General features: G+C 37.0%; 1 protein-coding gene across 6 annotated transcripts in view; it reads right to left on the reverse strand.

Annotated features, from left to right (window-relative positions):
* The window catches only part of NMRAL1 (NmrA like redox sensor 1), a 158,691-nt gene extending 136,269 nt beyond the window's left edge, over positions 1-22,422 (reverse strand). The window contains exon 1 of one of the 6 annotated variants that reach the window (XM_044060693.1): positions 21,973-22,422. The gene's annotated coding sequence lies outside the window, so the exon portion shown is untranslated. Of the gene's footprint in view, positions 1-19,399; positions 19,423-19,468; positions 20,055-21,891; positions 21,912-21,960 lie in introns of those variants that run through there. The other 5 variants (XM_044060692.1, XM_044060695.1, XM_044060691.1 and 2 more) reach the window with 5 other exon arrangements.
* Positions 22,423-22,656: the final 234 nt, after the last annotated feature.

Here is a 22,656-nt window from a genome sequence, read left to right on the forward strand (position 1 = left end):
TTGTATATTAAGAAAACAGGCATTACAGTTATTATATATAATAGATTTAATATCTTTAGATAGTATTATACCTAAATAAGTTATCTGACCTGAGTTGGGTACATATTTAGTAAAATCACTAATGAGAGTATTTTTTCGTGTATATATAGGTAGTATTTTAGTTTTTTCTTCATTGAATATTAAACCAGAAATACTTTTAAAATTCATCATTTTATCAAATAAAGACTGCATAGAAGAATTAGATCCTGCTGATGTAATTAGAACATCATCTGCAAAAGTTGAATTTTTGATGTTGTATTTTCTTCTATTTCAAAACCCTCTATGTCAGTACTGTTTCTAATCAAATTAGCCCAAGGCTCCATTACTAAAGTGAATAATAGTGGAGAAAGTGGACATCCTTGCTTTGTACCTTTAAGAATGGGTATTTTTGTGAAACATATGTTCCTACCTTAATATAAGCCAGCGTTCCTTTGTATAAATGCTCAATTAAATTTACAAATGCATCAGAGAAATTTGTGCATTTCAGTAAGGTAAACAGATAGTCCCAACTTACTGAATCAAATGCTGAACCTATATCAAGACTAAAGTGTTAAATCTTTCTTTTTCCTATTTGCAAAATCAATTAATGTTAAAGTTCTTCTTATATTATCAAAAGTATTTCTATTTACAATGAAGCCCGTCTGATCTATGTCTATAATGCCGGGGATAATTGTCTTCAATCTATCAGCAAAAATACTCAAACATTTTATAATCAACATTTTATAATCAACATTAAGTAATGAGATGGGTCGATATGAAGAACATCTAGTTGGATCTTTATTAGGTTTTAAAATTGGTGAAATAAATGTATATTGCCAAGATGGGGGGGTTATTAACTCAGTTTGGGCCAGAATAAAAACCTTATGTATTAATGAATATGTAGTTTTAGAAAGAATTTTATATATCTCTGGTATAATACCATCATTACCCGGTGCTTTGTTTGATTTAAGCTTATTTATTTGTGTAATAACTTCTGTATATGAAATACTCTTGTCCAATAATTTAATCTGTTGTTTATTAAGCTTTTTATTTATGTTTGTGGTTATAAACTCCTTTATTTTATCTTTAGGTTCCATGTTAATGTTGTTATGGTTAATCCTGTGAAAGTGATTTCTAAATTCATCCAGTATTTCTGGTATACTAGAAACATTCTTCTTTTTCCTTAGAGAAAATATTTCTTTGATATGGTTTTGTTTATTCAATCTTTTTGTTTTATTTTTAAGTCTATGTAAGTATTTGGGGCTTATTGAATAAGACAAAAACTTGTATTTCTCTAAAGTTATTTTAACTTTATGAGTCAAAATTTCTTTGTATTTCTCATTTAGTTTGTTTATTTCTTCAATAACTTTCTTGTCCATAATATTTTCTTTATTATTATGTTTATAAGAGTCTAGTTTACTTTGAATATCTAACAATTCCTTATCCCAAGATTTCCTTTTGTTATTATACCATCTGATACTTTGTCCATATAGATATGACTTTAAGGCATCCCAAACATAGACAATGGAGACTTCAGGAGTATTATTTATGTCTAGAAAATGTTGTACTTCTGAAAGTATATATTCTTTATAGTCTTTTAGCTGAGTTAAGTATGCTGGTATCCTTTTGATCTGAACATTATGAGTATTTTTATCATGAATTCAAAACAATTGAGTTATGATCAGATATAGGACATGAAATGATTTTGGAATTAATTAAATCTGTTACCATCTGGTTAGAAATAAAGACCCTATCTATTTTGAATAAGTTTTGTATCTGTTAGAAAAAAGGTGTATGGTAATGATTTTGACTCTATCTGATTATTAATATCATTCAAATGATAAGAATTAGCAAAATCATTTAAATGTTTTGCATTAGATGTAATTCTTCTTTTCTTTATAGTGGTAGTATCACTTTCATGTAGTATACAATTAAAATCACCAGCTAAAATAATATCCCTACAGAGAATGATATGATCTTATCAATATGATGTTTCACTGTATTAATACCAATTCCAGGTATCCAATATACATTAATTAAAGTGTAAGTCTTCCCATTAATTTGTATTGTAACCATACAAAACATTCCTTTGTCATCCTGATAAGACTTAATGGTTTTAGGAATGGGCATACTTTTATTCCATAAAATAGCCACTCCTCTTTTTTCTGAGTGTGCTCTGAACTAACCAATACTGTATACTTATTAGTGGCTAGTTTATCAATATCTTTTTTCAAGAGATGGGTTTCTTGCAGGAAGACTAGATTGGCCTTGTGTAGATTAATGTATCTTATTAGGCTTGCCCTTTTACACGGATTATTCAATCCATTAATGTTTAAAGAAATTCCTTTTAAAGATGTCATTTGGCATTTTTAAAACTCAAGAATCTTATGATCGAAATAACAAATAACAAGATAAATAATGTTACATCTCCTCTTTTAGGTGTACCTTTAAATATAGCTGTATTTATTAAATCTCTTATGGGATTTTGTATAGGATTCAATTTTGTTTGTAGTGACAATGAGTGTACAAAATATATTGTGGATGTCAAAACTATATACATATAACAATGAACAAGAGAAAATAATGTAAGGATTAAACCTTGCATCCCGCCTGAAGTTGAAAACTCCAACTTAGAGCAGTATTTACTACTCAAGTTAACCCCCTACCCTAAGCAGCAGTACCTCAGCTACCACCTTATCAATTTAATACTAGTTATATTTAACTGAGGTTAACAGTTTTCAATTCAATTATCTATCAAGACAAAACTACACATTTGGTAAAACAGCATCATATAAACTAAAATAAACTTTTTTTTTTTTTTTAAAACTGTTCATACTATTATATAGATCTATGCAATATATAACACTTTTATTCTAATAGCATTCAAATAATCTTAATGTTAGAAATCAAGAGGAGAGAAAATTATGTTCTAACATTCATTTAAATCAAAAACTTTGGCTAATATGATTCAGACATTACATGCATTAAGATGCATCTATTTTCTGTCATGTGAATTCTATCAACAGCTTCCAAAAATCTTGAATTGTTTGTATATGAGCATTTACTTAAACTCATTATTGTCAATAGAGTAAAATATTGTATTCATAAAAATTATTATAAATCATATTGCATAGTTATGCAGATTCTCAGAAACACCTGCGTTATTACCTAAAAAAAAAGCCATCACACACATACACACACACACATACACACACACACACATATACACACACACACATACACACACACACACACACACACACACACACACATACACACACACACACACACACATACACACACACACACACACACACACACACACACACACACACACACACACACACACACACACATACCCACACACACACACACACACATACCCACACACACACACACACACACATACCCACACACACACACACACACACACACACACACACACACACACATACCCACACACACACACACACACACACACACACACACACACACACACACACACACACACACACACACACACACACACACACACACACACACACACACATACCCACACACACACACACACATATATATATATAATCTCACTGAGTTGTGTGTTAGTAGAGCACTATCCTACTTGCTGTCCCTAGAATAAATCTGTCTGCTTTATACAAAATAATGCACAGCAAACACATATTAGTAACCAGATTTTACAATCATGCTAACCTACTGCTTTAAAATATATCACATGACATTTCTTCCAGAATAGAGTTATAAGATTATTTATGCTTGCCAATCAGATGAATTAAATGAGTTATAGTAAAGTATATGTTTGGGACACAAGTTTTTAACACAGATTATTATGCTACTGTTAAGTAGATTTTCAAAAACATTTAAATAAATGTTTCATTTTCTATGCCTTCTAAAATAAGATATTTACTTGCTACAAGAAACTACATCATCCAAACTCATCATAACTGACATATTTTATGAATAGAGTATTTTTCCTGAATCTGTGGTGTGTCAGTGTGATAACCTTGTCAATGTTTATACTAACTGCTTTCAGTTTCTCTGTGAAAATTCTGTGAGTGAAGCTTCTGAGGAAACTCATGGACACTATGCATGAGACAGCCCACATCCCAGATTGTCTCCCTTAACATTTTGGCGGAAACTTATTAAAACTTGTGGCAAACATTCATTTTGTCAATAGAGTAAAATATTGTATTCATAGAAATTATTATAAATCATATTGGATAGTTATGCAGATTCTCAGAAAAAAAAGCCATCACACTCGTGTACACACACACACACACACACACACATATATATATATATATATATCTGATCTCACTGAGTTGTGTGTTAGTAGAGCACTATCCTACTTGCTGTCCCTAGAATAAATCTGTCTGCTTTATACAAAATAATGCACAGCAAACACATATTGGTAACCAGATTTTACAATCATGCTAACCTACTGCTTTAAAATATATCACATGACATTTCTTCCAGAATAGAGTTATAAGATTATTTATGTTTGTCAATCAGATGAATTAAATGAGTTATAGTAAAGTATATGTTTGGAACACAAATTTTTAACACAGATTATTATGCTGCTGTTAAGTAGATTTTCAAAAACATTTAAATAAATGTTTCATTTTTTATGCCTTCTAAAATAAGACATTTACTTACTACAAGAAACTACATCATTTAAACTCATAACACACATATTTTATGAACAGAGTATTTTTCCTGAATCTGTGGTGTGTCAGTGTGATAACCTTGTCAATGTTTATACTAACTGCTTTCAGTTTCTCTGTGAGAATTCTGTGATTTGAAGATTCTGAGGTAACTCAAGGACATTGTGCATAAGACAGCCCACATCCCAGATTGTCTCTCAACATTTTGGCGGGAAACTTATTAAAAACTAGTGACAAGCATTCATTTAGCAGTGTAAATGCATCTAAACATGACAGAACCTCCACAATGTATTCCACAGATCATCACAGCCTCTATGCAAGTGAAATTAAACTCAAAATTACCAACAAGCAATAAAACTCAGCATTCTTCTCCCAACTCAATTTTCATACAAATCCTATTATTCACTGTGCCCACACAGTCTAAAGCATTTCTATATATTAATAAAGAAAAGAAAAGAGAGTAGAAAATAAAAGGGAGTGAGGCAGAAATAAAAAGATGTAAGAGAAAGCTGTAAGAAGTATATACAATGGAATGTTACTTACTGTTTATATTAATAGAGTTAAAAATAAAACATATTATTTACTCTTATTTAGTTCTGATTATTATTAGTTAAAGCATGACAGATTATTTACAAACAAGCATAAGCAGTATAATCAAGAAAGTATAATTAGAAATAGCATTTGAAGAACTTATAAACTTTTACAAGAAATAAATATGTTATTATTCTATTAATGATATTTTCATTACTGTTCTCTGCCTGCCCTCCCCCACCCTTTACCCACTACATAATCTAAATAGAATGTCATGTTTAAACAAAGAAAATAATAAAAGAAGAAGGAAAAAAAAAGGTAAAGATAAAAAAATGTATCAAAATTACTAACCTTACTTTTTTCAGAAAGAAAAACAAATAGAGTCACAGCCTGCCATTAAATCCTCAGGCATTTTGACTGGTTATGAAACAAAACATTTCTTTGCACATAGAGAATAACTTTGATTAAATCTTTTCCAAAATATTTGTGGCTTTCTGGAAATGCAGGAACTATATTCAAAAGATTAATAATGAACTAAAATGATGAGAGAGAAAAAAACGATAACAAATCATTTGTTTTTAGTCTCTTCTTCTTCTCTGAAGTCTTCCAGGAAGCTTCAGTTGCCAATCTCTTTAATGAAGAACTAGCCCATTCCATTTCTTCTATTTTATCCAAAATCCTTTCTTCTTTGAAAAACAGTAAAGCAGAGTCTAAATCATCGAAGACCTTAGGACCATCAGGAAGGAAGATTTTAAGCTTGGCAGGAAACAGAAGATATGTTTTAAACTGTGCTTTTTTAAGCTCCCTTATTAGTGGCAGAAAAACTTTTCTTTTAGCAATTACCATGGAAGAATAGTCATTGTCAAAACGCACAGTTGTCTCATTAAACTTAACAGGAGCTTTAGCCCAAGCAGATTTAAGAACCATCTCTTTATCAAAAGATGATAGAAATCTAACTATAACTGATCTAGGATAGTTTTTGTTAGAGTTAGTATTAGCTATAGATCTATGTGCTCTTTCGATACCAAAAGAGAATGCTTCTGGTAAATCTAAAGTTTTATGGAGCCATGTTGTTAAAAGAGAAGTAATATTGTTACCTTCAATATTTTCTGGCAGTCCAAAAATCCTAATGTTATTGCGCCTAGATCTATTTTCCAGGTCATCCAGCTTTGTTTGTAAATGTGTATTTTGTTTCAGCAGAAACTCAATGTTGATTTCCTGTTCTTGTATTTTATTTTCCATGTCATTCACAGCTTCTTCTATGCCTATCATCTGGATCTTCTGTTGTTGTAGGTCCATATGTAACAAGTCTATTTGTTTTGTAGTTTTTTCTATGAAAGTGTCTATTTTAGTATCCATTTTATCCATCTTAGCAGTAAGTTGCTGGACTATAATTATCAGAGACTGAAGTTCTTTCTTGATGCTGGAGTCTTGAGAATTTGTCTTACTGGAACTCATTTCAGACTGATAAACTGACAGGAAAATTTCCAAAGTAATTTCTGACAGGAATATTATTAAGATTTCCTTTCTTTTTTAGATATAGTTCAAGAACTATATAAAACAAACATATTTAGAAAGAAAATTACTTCAAGAATTAATTTTTTAAGTAATTAATTCCTGTCAATGTAATGAAATTGGTGGAGCTGAAGAAATCTGCTGCTATCCTGTGTTCATCCTTGGCCACGCCCCCCTACAGGTGGTTTTCTGAAGCCAGTTTATTTTAATATTTGAAGCTTACATTACTAAACCAACAGCACTGCATTCTTACATACAAACACTTCAAGCACAGGCATTAATGTTATCCTAGCCTGCCAGTATACAAAAACACTTGTTCCCCTAAGTGTCCAGGCTGTTCTTAAAAATATCTAAACTAGCACTTGCTTTAATGCAATTTGATAGTCTGTTTATGCATCAGCTGCTCTCTCACAGAGCCAATTAGTACACTTCTCATTCCTATAGAATCTTCTACATCAGTTGCCTGAGGATTCTCTACTACACTATGATAACCCCAAACCTCCCTAGAGATAGTAGTCTCTAAATGCCCTATATACCTAAATAAGACATCTACAGGAGACACTGTACAAGTTTATATTTTAGTCTAAGTTTCACATCTATGGATGCCCCTGGTATATTTCCACTGTATCCTTTCCAGTTTACTCATGCTTGTTTTCTTATAAGGTTTCTATATTGTTATTCCACACTCACATTTGGGTCTAATGTAATTAAACAATGACTTCATTTCTGATTTCCTAGACTTTATAAAATCTTTTATACAACCTATAAGTTTTATAACTATCATTAACCAATTGGTTGATATGACTAGAAAAACTCAAAGCTGGATCTACCCATTATACCCACATCTTTAAAGGAATCTACAGTTTCAATCACTGTGTGCTATATTAAATATTCACTTTTCAGTTCACATCTCCAAAATCTCACATGCTTAGTTCTTGATGTATTTATCAGCATATTATTCTCCTGTGCCAGAATGGTCAATTTACTGAAGTTCTTTTGCAGACATGCCTTATATGTAACGCATGTAATCCGTTTACCCAATTTCGGGTCATCTGCATTTGAATGTAGAACACCTCAGATGAAAAAAAGTTAGGTCTTTCATTCTACCTCTTGCTTCTCTAACTTGGTTTAAGTACACTTTGTGCTAAAATAGGACATGTTCCACCTATTTAGCAGCACCAGATTAAATAAATCAGACCCAATGTCAACACTTACATAGCTTCCAATACCAATAAACTCTATTAAAGAGAGGAAACTACACAGACTATTGCAGAAGGGAATGGTGCAATATGGAAGAGAAGCAGCAAGTGGAAAGTGTGCAGTAACTTGTCACAGCTACATGCATTTCAGCCCCCCAACCAAAAACCACTCAACACTATCTGGAAGTTGGATGTGATTTAAAAACAAATGAAAAGTTGGGAGGCTTGTCCTTGCATAAACTGGGAATGTCCATCAAATAATGGTTAAAACAGGTCACTGATAACTACTGCACAGCACGTGTATTCGTAACATGGCCTTCTGATTCTCAGGCCATGGAATCCGGTCCAGGTTTTGCTTTGTTCACTCTACTGCTTTTATTGGCAACTTTTGTATTTCGCTAATAAAGCATCACATCTGCCCAATGACAGAAGGAACCTATAAACCTATCTATGGATAACTGCCTTTTAAACACATTTAACACTATATCCCTTCAATAGGGATTCCAACACATACAAACTCTTAAAGAGCACTGGAAGAAGCCCATCACTTCTACCTCTTATCTACTTCTGTCTTTATCCTAACTTGTCCACTTTCTCTACCCGCTTTGCCTTAACCCCCTTCCCATTACAGCATTCCCCCTCCATTTCCTTCCCAAAGGAAAAGGCAAATAACTATTAAATATAACTGCTTCCACACAGTGCTTACTCTGGACAAGCACATCTCTCCTTGTTTCCTCTGCCTTCACCTGACTTGGTGCAATTCTTACTACCTTTTCTACCTGCTCACGCTCTTCTCATCCACCTCACCTCTTGCATTCCTTGCCTTTTCTCCTAATCACCAGCCTCATATTCCAACACACTGGCCTTTTCCTCAAACCCTTGTCCACAGCCACTAGCCTCACACTCCTACTACAAAACAAAGGGCTTTTCATTTTGTTCCTTTTGGCCTTTTCCTCACATCTCTGTCCAAAAGTTTCAGTTCCTATCCCACTCCTACAGGTTGTCAACCCCCTAAGTTTTCCTCTAGACCCCTTAGCTCATCTTTGTTCCTCTTTACCCAGATCAGTGCAGTTCATACCAGAAATCTAACACCATCTTCTTTGACTTTCTATTCCTAGCATTCCCCTTCCATTCTACACTATCCACCACCATGAATTATGCTGGGAGTAATGGCACCTTCACTTACACACCCTGGACCTCCTCTGTCTTGGTTAGGACACCTCTAGAATTCTGTACTTTCTGATACAGCCCAGCACCAGCAGGATGAACCTGAACCATTCACAGTCCAAGATCTCGAGTCACCTGCCAATCCCTCTCTACCATGTATTCCAATATCTCCCAAGCTGCTCCTGGCACAGGCACATTCCCCATGATTAAATCAACTTCACAACATGTCTGCTGACATATCCTCTTGCAAGGGGAAGGCACTATGGGGTACCTTGAGGAAGAGGTTTGCAAGTCACCCTACCCAGGGAGGAGCTCAGTTATTCAAATTCGCAACACCCCCCCCCCAACAGCTCTCGCATGAAACAGAGGAATGAATGGGTACTCTCTAACAGAAGGCTTGATGGTTGGCAGGCGCTGCAGGCAAAAAATAAATTTCCTAAGTAAAAAAAAAAAAAAAATGCAGTTTTTAGTAATAACATTGCAAGACTCAAGCATTATAATTCATATTCTATAGCACTGCAAGACTCAAACCTTATAATTCATATTTTATATCAACCAAAAAAAAAAGTTTTACACAAGGGGCAAGCTCCTCCTACACTCATCACAACTCCTGCTTAAAATAAGTAAATATGAATTTTATACATGCTGTGATGTCCCTGCTCTGGGCCATTAAATCAAAGAGCCTCAGTCCTCACCACGGACACCAGTGAGGGACGCTCACTTGGAACAAAAATAGATGCACAGTATTTCCAGAGCAGCTCTTGACACCAAGCACAATTTCCCTTAACAGCATACAGAGAACACACTCCTGTCTTGGGGGTGGGTTTCCTTATTTCACCAGGCCCCAAATAAGACTCTACATTGACCACAGCTGTAGAGTTGAGTCCTCAGCAGATTGTTCCAAGCAAAGTCCTCCATAACCCTTTCTGTGAAACCAGTGCTCCGTGTCCCTGCTCCAAGTAGCTGACACATTCACTTTGTAAAGGCTGGCACAGACTGGGCAAAGTGTGGCAGAGCAGGCAGACTATTAAGGCAATCACACTGCCACCAGCCAGCTACTCTTACTGCTCTTACAAGGGAACCCAGTTAGAGAGTAAAATTAATACTAATACAAATAGTAGTGTTTGACCAATGCAGCAAGGCTTTCAGGAGTGGATACTCTCAAAGATTAAAATATCCTCAAAAGACCAACCACAATGAAAAGTTTAAATATATATAATAAACACAAGAACATGAAAATGCTAATTATCTATTTATATAAAATACCAGAGTCTCAATCACAGGAAATATTAAAAATACAGATGGAAAGGTTCACAGATACAGAAAAGCACAGATACAGAAAAGCAATCCTTAACTAATCTCACTATATTTTTCTGGCTGATCTAAAGAATTACTGTCCCCTAGCTCACTTACTAGAGCAAGGCAAGATGATGTAGGTGAGTGGTCTTTTGTCAGGTTTCACAGACAGAGTGTGCTGAGACTTCTGTCTCATCTAGTATTAAAACATAACTTCAGTGCTGGATTACAGAATGACATCACATACATTTGGTCATCTGACTCTGGTTCCCACACCATCCCCTTTACTAGAAGCTGATCCAGAATCTAGCACGTGTCACAATACACACACATAGAGCTTTGCTAACATGCGTTATAGTATCAGGAAGCTATAAAACCATTTCAAAAACTTCCACCCTTCCAGGGTAATAACTAGTTCACCCTTAAGGACAATACAGTAAGATCTATTTTGTCTCTGGCTGCAATCAGAACTGTAAGATACAATCTTTACGGCCTAAACCAGGTAATTTAATTTCAGTCTATTTTTTCAAAGTTAGCTGGGCTGAGAGTAACCTCTTCTCTTCCAGTATCATCTGTTACAATATATCCATTTCAACAGTTACAATACAATCTGATATACAGGTCTATTTTTCTGTCCAGCAGAACCCATTGTTGGTACATTTTTGTCCAGCAGCTTTACAAATACATTTTCAACCCATTACCTGTACAAAATCAGTTTAATATAAAAATAACAATTCTTTACAAAACTCCAGCTAGCTATGCTGGCATATGTTACACATTCACTGCTCCACTTCTCCTGGCATAGTTGGCAACACCTCACATCAATCACCACACACACACCAACCCAGAGATCGCAAGACAGCGGGAAAAGGGCAAACTAACTCCCCACTGTGTGGTGAACTGGCAAAACATATGCTGGCATCCTGCAATAAACCAGCAGCTCGACAAAATCTTCCTAAACAAACATATGATGAAACCCACTGAACAAATATACACACACGTGCACTAGCATGCATGCAAGTGGGAGAGTAGAGTATTTTATTAATCTCTTTCAGTCTGAATAGGACTTGAACGTGGTTACCTCCAAGTCAAACAAAAAAAAAATACAACTCTATCAGACTCTGCCACAGCTAACTAAGCCACAGCTGTCAACCTCTTTAGAAGAATGCCATACACTTTAATGAGTCCAACTATAAAAGCAACACTGTACAACATATGCAAGTTCAGAAATAAGCCTCTCTCATTTGTTTATACAAATTCTGTAAAGATGGGCAACTACACTCTGTGTAACATAAATCAGCAAAGGATATGTTCCATCTGCTGACAGAGACACTTATCCATGAACGATTGCACATGATGTGTGATGCAACAGTGACCGCTCTTTGAATGAGAACGCAGTGATGCACACTGCAGGTGAGGGAACCACTTAGGAAAGTAAGTGCAGTTTCTCACATGGATGGACTACTATCTGCTGCCAGCATCACAGTCTGGATTCAATGAAAGTTGACAAAATCATTTCAATGGTCCCACAAAAGGGGAGCCAAAAACATTTTGCTGAAAAACCATCACCCCTCATTATGGGCAGTCTTCAGGGATATAATACAACTATCAGCCAACAGGACCACATGACGACATCTAGAGAGGCTATTCTTCTGATATTACACCTAGAAACCCAACTCGCACATCACCCAAACCTCTCTACACTCCCATCACCTATACATGCATTCCCACTGCCAGATTGTGAATTTGGGATTGCCAAGAACTTTAGCACCACAGGCCAAATAAGAAACATGACAACAACCTGGAGTACTAGACCTCATTGCATGGGAGACTGCATCACTTCAACAGCAAATTTACTTCAAGCATGGAAGGGGAAGCAACATCCCTGCACACAGAAGGCCCTAGCAAGTCTATCCTTTAGGACTTTACTGATCAACAAGGGCAACTAAACTTAAATGGCCCAATAAGGCCCTGCACTAGGCTAGGGCAAAACTTGGCCCAGGATGCACTACAGCAAAGTGGAAGGCATTTTCCTCATTGTAGTCTTGCTTCCACAGTAGTTACGAGTTTCCACATTTCCTTTCATGGACCATACTTCTGGTTTGTATTAATACTCCAGTTTCACACCACTTATCGGACTCCCACTCTTGTGGGTTTGTGCGCCCATAGTAGTCAGCTACTGCTTCAGACTTCAACCACTGCACTAACCCAAACCTGAGGCTAGTTTAACCATCGGGTTTTGTACATAGCCCAAATTACGGTCAAGGAAAATGACCAACTTTAACATGAATACTGACAGCGGCACTGTTTTCTTTGTTTCTCTTAATGATGTGGGGTGTATAACTGGTTTCTAATGAATACAATTCTCAAAAAACAGAGTGAAACAGTCAGCCTCAACCAGTTTAAAAATGAACAGATACTGTGATGCGAGATAGCATCTGATCAGCAATACTTGATATGTTGCCAGTTCAACGATAGGGCAGAGTAAATTAAACCCAGAAAATTAAAAGTAAAACACAAAGGGTGCGTTGAGTAGAAAGAGGCAATGCAGTCAGAAAAATTATTTGACATAGGTAGAACAGCAACAGTTTAACTCAAAGGTACTGTGAGGAATACCAGTTTCAGAATATCATACAAATTGGTGTGGGGGGGAGTTAAGCACACACACACCAGGTTAAATACAGTACACCACTGATCTACATGGCCCCACTACAGGCTCAGCCCGTGAGCAATGTCTGGTTAAGTGTCTTGCTCAGACTGAAAACAATGGGAATACATCCAAAGAATCTTTGGAAAAATAGCAGGAATGGAATGGGGAAAAGTTGGAGGGAGGGTGTATTATAGAAAGCTGAACAAATTGTGTAGGTTTTGCATGCTCTCTCTATAGCCACAGAGATTTCCTTAAAGCATTCTGATTTCCTCACACCTGCCAAGACATGTTGCTTAGTGATTACATTAAAATTCCCCTTGCAGGCAATTTATACTGCTCCCTCGTGGCCTGGTGAATGACTGGAAATGATATGCAAGACATCAGTATTCTTCACTTTAACAAGGCAACTAAAGAAATTTTTCAGAAATAGTTCCAAATTGGATGTTGTGAGAGTGCACAGGCACTTAGGATTGCAATCATTACTACTACTGTTGTTGAGAATTCTGAAGTTTAACAGTTTTGTGCATTTTTTGTAGAAACACTCAAATTATTTTCCGTTAACTGGGTTAGTCCCACTAGGCTAGCTGCCTCTTCAGAGAGACCTATAGTAGTATTTATATTGCTATGTAAAATGTGGCCAGTGCATCAGGGAACTTCCCTCTCTCCTTTTGACAAGTACCACAGAATCTTTTTTATTCACCTGCGTTACCACAAAAACTCAGGCAGATGAAACCACAGTTTAACAATGCACCCAAAGGACAACACACAGAAATGCAGCACAACCTTTCTGCTGCACTGCAGTGTCTACAATCAATTTACCTGGCATGCGAATAGAACCTACAGCTTTCTGCACAAGATGGTTGTGTGCTACCAGTTGCGTTATTGTAACAAGTTATCAAAATTAACAGGGCAAGAGGTTCCTATTGAAAGCAGATACAAGCGTGACTAAAAGCCCACAAAAGGGGCAGTATTTGAGAACGTATAAAACGATTTATAAAGTTCTCTTGCTACTTTTAGCCCCCCCCCATCTCAGCATAACCATCAAAACCCATCCCCACTAACTCATCTGCATCCCCCCCCCATCTCAGCATAACCATCAAAACCCATCCCCACTAACTCATCTGCATCACATTTCCTGCATCCAGGGACATTAGGCATAAAAGGCAATCATAGGCAAAATTTTCTGATTCTTTACAGTTCCTAAGGTTGATGTTTCACGTTAGCATTCTTCATTGAGTCACTGGCTGTTTGGCATTGTCTGCAACACCTCCCAAAAATGGGAAATGTTCATTTAACATGCTTTACAAAACAAAAATAAAATAATTTTTTTTCGTAACGCACAACAGTATGTCTGTTTTCCCAGTACAAAAACTTAAATTCAGGGAGAGGATACCATACCTCTTAATTGCTACACTTTAGGCCCTTAACTTTAGCCTCATTCCTCTTAAACTTATGATGAACTTCATAGTCAGACCCATCTTTGACTATGCACTTTATTAAATACTTAAATTAGAGTATTTACTAACTATACAATGTTAAGTATATAAAAATGACTGTGAAAGGTTAAGTGCTCCTTTTTCTGACCACTTGTAATGATTTTTAAAGGAAAGTACCATCTGTGATCTTCAGTGCTTAGAGCCTGGCATACTTCTTGGTTTTGTATTAGAACAGTACCTCACAGGGTGCTCAGTAACAAATCCCACCCTAACCACACTTCCAGGCGGGCTGTTGAATCTGCTGAATGTTTATTCCTGTGCCGAAATGAATATTGATGAATGCATTCTGTTGGCGCAACAAGCCTGTTATAATCTTGGTGTAATATGTGAATGACTCAGGTTCTGCTCTATAGTGATCGGATTCCGTTTGGTATGCAAAATTAAGGAATGCTTGACTTACAGGTATCAAATTATAACTTAGTATGCCGTTTTACAACAAATTGCTGTTAGTGAAAAGTATTGATCTTCCCAGTTTAAATATACTGTGTGATTATAGTTAATTAGCTTTTTGATCCAGGTGTGTGTGTGTGTGTGGGGGGGGGGGGGGACTGGCTTGTTCAATAAAGGCTGCTTTAAACTGCCTTTAACTGCTATTAACTGTACCATTTGTCGATGTTTAGCTTATTACAGCTGCATGTTCTTCAGTCCAGGTCTTCCTGTCTGCAGTGTTTTGTGTCAGTTTACTGTTGTGAGATATTCAGTTTGTGTGCGTTTGATTAAGTGACTGCAATGTTTAACTGCCTTTATAGGTATGAGCAGTACTCATTATTTAAGTTATCCATATTGAAAAATGTAGTCTTCATTAGAGGGGACATTTCCTTTTCAGATACCATACACAGGCCAATTATGTGCCATTAAAACAAGTTTAACACTGAGACACATTGGAGCTTTTTGGTAATAAACTTGCCTTGAGAGTTGTGGTGCTGCATCATCTTTCCTTATGGGATAAGAGGCATTGATAATTGCATGGCATGGACACAGCTGCCGGTGTGGTGCATAGTAATTGTGAGATAGATATTTGTTCTGAAACTTAGAAGCATTTTTGTTTGACAGTTGGTAAAAATTAACACTACTTCATAAAGGAAAGCTGTAATGTGGTACATGTGTATGTAGCTGAACTACATAGCTTAACCTGTTCTCCATCCTGGTGAAAATTAGTTGACATTATGTATTCAAAGGAGGCAGAGCACATCTTTTTATTAATATGTAGTGCAGCCAAAAGCGCAGGGCAGGTTTTGCTGAATAGTAAAATATTTGAAGTCTTTCAATGTTCATCTGTATATATGTCTCAGACTGCCTGCCTTAACATGAAAGTTGACAGCAATCTTCTAAAGGTTGCATCGGTTTCATTGGAACCTTGTCCTTTCTCTAAACTACCGAAAAAATTATCTGTTATGAAGTGTACATTAGATACAAGTATTTCTGAACACGTTCCTTTTAATATCCTTTACACTATGGCTGGACTGAATGGTAGTAAAAGAAGCACCAGATGCAATCATGTATTATGATTTGAACCCATGGCTGGCCTTAGGCCAATTAAGCAGCCACCTAGTGTGCTGCTCTAGCAAGGGTGCTCTTCCAGTAATATGAATGGTGTAGATAGACCACATGGGGGCATAGGGTGGTTTTGGGGGTGCTGTGGAGACCTTTGCCTAGGGCACCAGTTGACCAAAGGCCAGTCCTGGTTGAACTGGTCAAAGCAGAACAGTTAAGCTGTGTGACATGAAAAGTACCAAATTCATGTGTGTTAATGAGAAATAGGCTTGACCATGTTTGACTTTCACTGAATCACTATTTTTGGAGATGATAGCTCAGTGTTTCATGTACTTCTCCTGTAAGCCCCATTGTTATCAAATATCTCTCTAGAAAATATGAGGGGTCGAAGTTGGTATCGTGCATGAATATTAAAACAGTTTACATGAATATATGCATGACATCACATGCAAACTGGCATGCCTGTCATATCTGGCACTTCCACTCCCTTTTCCCCTGTTAATCACCACTCCCTTTTCCCCTGTTAATCACTAGCAACACATATGCGCAGAACTAAATGAGATAACTGTTCTAATACAAAACCTCTGATTAAAACTATAGTAAGTAGAAAAGCAAATGGCATAACAAACTCTTAGCACAAGAAAACTGGATAAAGCCAGAAAGAATGAGTAGGCAAAGACCCCAAAATAGGGACAGAGCTTACATATTGCTCCTGTAAACTTAGTAGATTACTAGAATTACAGATTTTGCATCAGTATGCATATTCTGATGGATATAAAGTCTGAAACTCGAATGTCCATCATTAAAAGACTTACCCAATTTTTATGGGAAACTGACCAAGAATGAGGCAAAATTCTTCAGAGGTATGGAAATGGACAAAGTAAAGTAGTGCTGAATGAAAGTTTTAGATACTACACCCTGTATGAATAGTAATTACTATTGCACAAACCTAGTTAATTTAATAATTATGTACTTAAGCTAGTTTAACCATATAAAACAATTAACATCAATAACGTAACTAGGCTAAATAAATACCCTTAACACCATACTTGCGACCAAGCAGTTGACGATATTGGGACGAGGGGCAGCTACAAAATAGCTTCATTCATCACTCTCAAATGTACCTCATTATTATTCCTTATTCAAAGTCTTTTAAAAAATGTCATGTTCCTCATCATCCCCACTGAGACAGTCTGTCACACATTCACTGTTAAAAATTTTAAATAATGTCCATGGCAAGCAATAATGGATCTTGAACTCATCAAAAGAGTTTCAATACAATACAAACTAATATTTAATGACACTCAGATTCTTAGAGTGCTGCAGATATTTTTCTATGTTTAAGAGACTATGTTCTCACATTATAGCAGATGTCCTGCACATAAATTACAGACTATAAACAGTTAAACAGTAGCACAAAATTTCTATCAAGTTTCTTATACAGCAGACTTTCACATCTACAATTTGATATGACTGTTTGGTACTAATTTAGAGTAATCCTACTGCTGATTCGCCCTTCACCAGGTACTTACCAATTTTTTCTCTCACCCCCACACAATGAGAAACTTAAGATTTACTACACGTAGACAAAATAAATGCCTACTTTAGGGTTACAGTCTGTCCCACTTTGCGAGGGACAGTCCCTCTTTGGGCAGTTGTGTCCTGCAAAAAAAAGTGTAAAAATGGCAAATGTCCTGAGATTTCAGGGCAAAATTTCCTATATTTTATGTAATAGTTGCATAAAACAGTTATTATTCGGTATCTGAAACACCTAAATGTTATAAGAAATAGAATATGCAACTAAAATGCTATAAGAAAAAGCTTTTATTTAGGCAAATAAGTAAAGTTCTGTCCTTTGTACTGGCCGTGGGTATGTTTTGGCCTGCAAAATCTGATGTTTGTACCACAATTGTCCCACTTTGGGCATTTGAAAATGTGGCAGCCCTAGCCTATCACTTCAGAATGAGCAGCTATTTTATCATTAAAACCACAAGAACGAGTATGGAGCAGGCAGACGTCTTCTTTAATTGAAATAAAAGGTACTTGGGTATTATCACAACCAGATTTTTGCGATAATACCACTTGCCTCTCGATTTTGTTTTCTGACCGTTACTGTTTTATAAGTGTTATATAAGTGTTATATAGTGTGTTTCCTTTAACAATACATCTTTTTTCTGCAGTGTTTTCAATAAAATGTGTTTAACAACCCCCCCCCCCCCAAAAAAAAAAATAGAAACATGCTGTTTCTTTATGCAGTTTACTGCCAGGGTGGTGAAGCTTAACTGAATAGTGCACCACCGCCGCTCGCTGAACGTTCCTTTCCCTTTCTTTTTTTCTTCATGGCAGCAAATGCGGATGAATGTAAGGGTCATAAATGTGTTTTTTGGGGGACCTTTTTCAGATCATGTATACATATATATATATATATATATATATATATATATATATATATATATATATATCACAGCTGTGTCAATGGTTTTCCTGAGACTCGTACAGGTACAACACAGGTTATTTGATTGATTAATTAATTTTAGACCCCCCCCCCCCCCCCAAAAAAAAAAACGTGCTGATGTGTTTCTTTATGCAGTTTACAGCCAGGGTGGTGAAGCTTCACTGAATAGTGTGCGCCGCCGCCCACTGAAAGTTACTTTCCTTTTTTTTTTCGTGGCAGTAAATGCTGATGAATGTAGTTGTCATACATGTTTTTTTGGACTTTTTTCAGCTATATCACAGACTCATACGGGTACAAAACAGGTTCTGTTTAATTTTACGGAATTTTAAGATGTTTCCTGACATTCGCACAACACTCTGTCAGATTACGATAACAGTAAGCAAGTGGTATTATCACAAAACTCTGGTTGCGATAATACGCAAGTACCAAATAAATAAGATAAAGAACTTTCGTCTCGATTCCACAATTTATATAGACTTCAGCAGATACCCACATTCACAATCAGTGTTCAGTGGGCATACTTCCGAAGTGTACATCATTTTGAGGAAAGTTCCTCATTTTGAGTCTTAAAATGGTCATCATACATGTGCCACATTTTAGACAAACGGTTGAGAGCTTTGCCGGGGGTGTTTTGGTGACACCGAACTCTACACCATTGGCTATAAAACAATCATTTTGTGTTGGCGCCAAAGTAATACTCTGCAATTCTTACACTGCAACAAAGTTCAAGTTTCACACTCAAAAAGCCCTAACTCTAAAAATAAGTTGCACACACTCCAGCTTTGTGTTTTCCTGCTTAAGTCCACAAAAATGCTAACAGTAACTGGAAACCTAACACATACACCGTCTGCTTTGTTATGTTCTCCTACTTAAAACTACATACATGCTAACAGTACCTAGAAACGTAACACACCCATCAGCCTTACTTGTTTTCCTGCTTAAAACTACATAAATTCTAACAGTACCTGAGACTCTCACCGTTAAGCGCCTGATGATGTAGTTGCAAAAACGGCGCGCATCTACGAAAGGTAGAGCCACTCCTCCAGTTCAGAATGTCAGATCTTCTCCATGAACTGTAAAATCAGCGTGTAGTGATTCCGTACAGAAACTACTTAAAGCCGTCAATGGGACTTGAGTAAACTGGAAAGTTTTCAAAACAAGGTCTTTAAAGAGGCTATCTCGCTTTTAAACGGTTACTTTATTTGGACCGAAATGTAATCGTCACCTCCCACTTTGTGAATAACCTCCCACTTAGTGTCATTACCCCTCAACCTTGCGAATAACAGCATCAAGAGCCGTGCATTTTTGCAGCAGAGATTGACTTTTTAGACGAGCTGATCTGTAATGATTAAGTAGATGTCTGCGCCCTATGTTCCCTGAACCAAAGGGAAGTTTTTCTTCAGCAGTTCTCCCCACTATATCTAGAGATGGAGATTCGAACGGTATTCGGGTAAAGACTACAGATCAGCGCTGCCTAGTGTAGCCAATCAGTCTCGTGGGTCTGCACTATGCCCCCATCTTTAGGAAAAGTCACTCGCAGTCTTATAGATACCCGCAGGACACACACATATGTATGCCGGTACCAGGGCAAAAAAAAAACACTTCACTATATTAAGCGATCTCTAGATTTTAGAGATCGGCTTATTGCAATCAGATCCACACACCAAAAAAAAAAAAAAAAAACAAACAAACAAACAATGCTGCTCGTTCTAGCCAGATGGATGATACACAGCCCTTCCTGCCCCAGCCGTTCAGGTCCCGCTTCTGTGCCCTGCCCCAGACCCTCTTCCTGCACCGCAAATACTTCTATTAAAATGCTTTCAACAAACTTTGAAAGTGCCTATAATAATTGGCTCTGTTCGCAAACGGTTGCTACAGTTTAGATCGCAGTCGCACACGCTCAGATTTCACTGCAAATGCAATACAGGCTTTTGAAAAGCCGGTATTGCACTAAAGAGAGAGAACAGAGACTACGATGAAGGATGCCAATCGCGCCCCAACCCCGTTGCGCCCCGTGGAATTGCCCCACTCGCCTCAACCTAGCTACGCTTTTGACTGGGGAGAGAATGGTTGCAAGCATAGCTCTCAAACTCTTGGGGCAAAGGTATAAAACAGGGATAGATTTTAAACATTGCCTAAGTTAGAATAACCGCCTTTGTGTTAGCATGCATTTTCTAATGGCTACGAAATCAGAAACTCAGATGTATGTAATTATTTAGTGGCAGTCCCAGGTAAATCATCAGAAAATCACAAATTTTATGAGGAACAGATGAAGCAAACATTTGGGGAAATCTAAACAGGTCAGGAGAGAGATTTGGTCGCGAAGGAAGTGCTGCTACTGAGGACTTTGTTTTAAGTTTCCTCTGCTTCTAGCAGCTGTCCCTATTACTGTTTATAACCTACAGCTTCTGTATGCACATTTGCTCACTGTGCACACCCTCATTAATGCAGCAGTACACAGTTGAGCCTTTTACATCTCTCACTCCCCTGTTAGGGCACTGGAAGTCTTTTCCATTCCTTGCTATGCCTTCTTTTAAATAGACATTTACTGTTACGCCATAACACTTAAACTGGTGCTTCCTGGCTCCATTTCAGTCTGCTGATTGCTTCATGTTGTGCTTGTGTGCATGTTTTCTCGGTCCCGTAAGTCAGAATAGTGTGCGCCGCCGCCCGCTGAAAGTTACTTTCCTTTTTTTCGTGGCAGTAAATGCTGATGAATGTAGTGGTCATACATGTTTGTTTTTTTTTACCTTTTTCAGCTATATCACAGACTCATACGGGTACAAAACAGGTTCTGTTTACTTTTAAGATGTTTCCTGACATTCGCACAACACTCTGTCAGATTACGATAACAGTAAGCAAGTGGTATTATCACAAAACTCTGGTTGCGATAATACGCAAGTACCAAATAAAATAAGATAAAGAACTTTCGTCTCGATTCCACAATTTATATAGACTTCAGCAGATACCCACATTCACAATCAGTGTTCAGTGGGCATACTTCCGAAGTGTACATCATTTTGAGGAAAAGTTCCTAATTTTGAGTCTTAAAATGGTCATCATACATGTGCCACATTCTAGACAAACGGTTGAGAGCTTTGCCGGGGGTGTTTTGGTGACACCGAACTCTACACCATTGGCTATAAAACAATCATTTTGTGTTGGCGCCAAAGTAATGCTCTGTAATTCTTACACTGCAACAAAGTTCAAGTTTCACACTCAAAAAGCCCTAACTCTAAAAATAAGTTACAAAACACACGCACACACTCCAACTTTGTGTTTTCCTGCTCAAGTCCACAAAAATGCTAACAGTAACTAGAAACATAACACATACACAGTCTGCTTTGTTATGTTATACTACTTAAAACTACATACATGCTAACAGTACCTAGAAACGTAACACACCCATCAGCCTTACTTGCTTTCCTGCTTAAAACTACATAAATTCTAACAGTACCTGGACTCTCACAGTTAAGCGCCTGATGATGTAGTTGCAAAAACGGCGCGCATCCACGAAAGGTAGAGCCACTCCTCCAGTTCAGAATGTCAGATCTTCTCCATGAACTGTAAAATCAGCGTGTAGTGATTCCGTACAGAAACTACTTAAAGCCGTCAATGGGGACTTGAGTAAACTGGAAAGTTTTCAAAACAAGGTCTTTAAAGGAGCTATCTCGCTTTTAAACGGTTACTTTATTTGGCCCGAAATGTAATCGTTACCTCCCACTTTGTGAATTACCTCCCACTTAGTGTCATTGCCCCTCAACCTTGCGAATAACAGCATCAAGAGCCGTGCATTTTTGCAGCAGAGATTGACTTTTTAGACGAGCTGATCTGTAATGATTAAGTAGATGTCTGCGCCCTATGTTCCCTGAACCAAAGGGAAGTTTTTCTTCAGCAGTTCTCCCCACTATATCTAGAGATGGAGATTCGAACGGTATTCGCGTAAAGACTACAGATCAGCGCTGCCTAGTGTAGCCAGTCAGTCTCGTGTGTCCGCACTAGTGTATTTACTGTTGTTAGTTGCTCTCACTTACTTTGCTCCTATAACTTCCATTTCAGGCTGCTTCTCCATTGTGCACATGTGTACAGTGACTGGCTCCCACTTGCAGAGACTGCTGGCCCACTTTGCTCCCATCCTACCCTCATCCCTGCC

The sequence above is a fragment of the Protopterus annectens genome, chromosome 2.part0 (assembly GCF_019279795.1).
Source record: "Protopterus annectens isolate FY-2018-M chromosome 2.part0, PAN1.0, whole genome shotgun sequence".
NCBI classification, from domain to species: Eukaryota; Metazoa; Chordata; order Ceratodontiformes; family Protopteridae; genus Protopterus; species Protopterus annectens.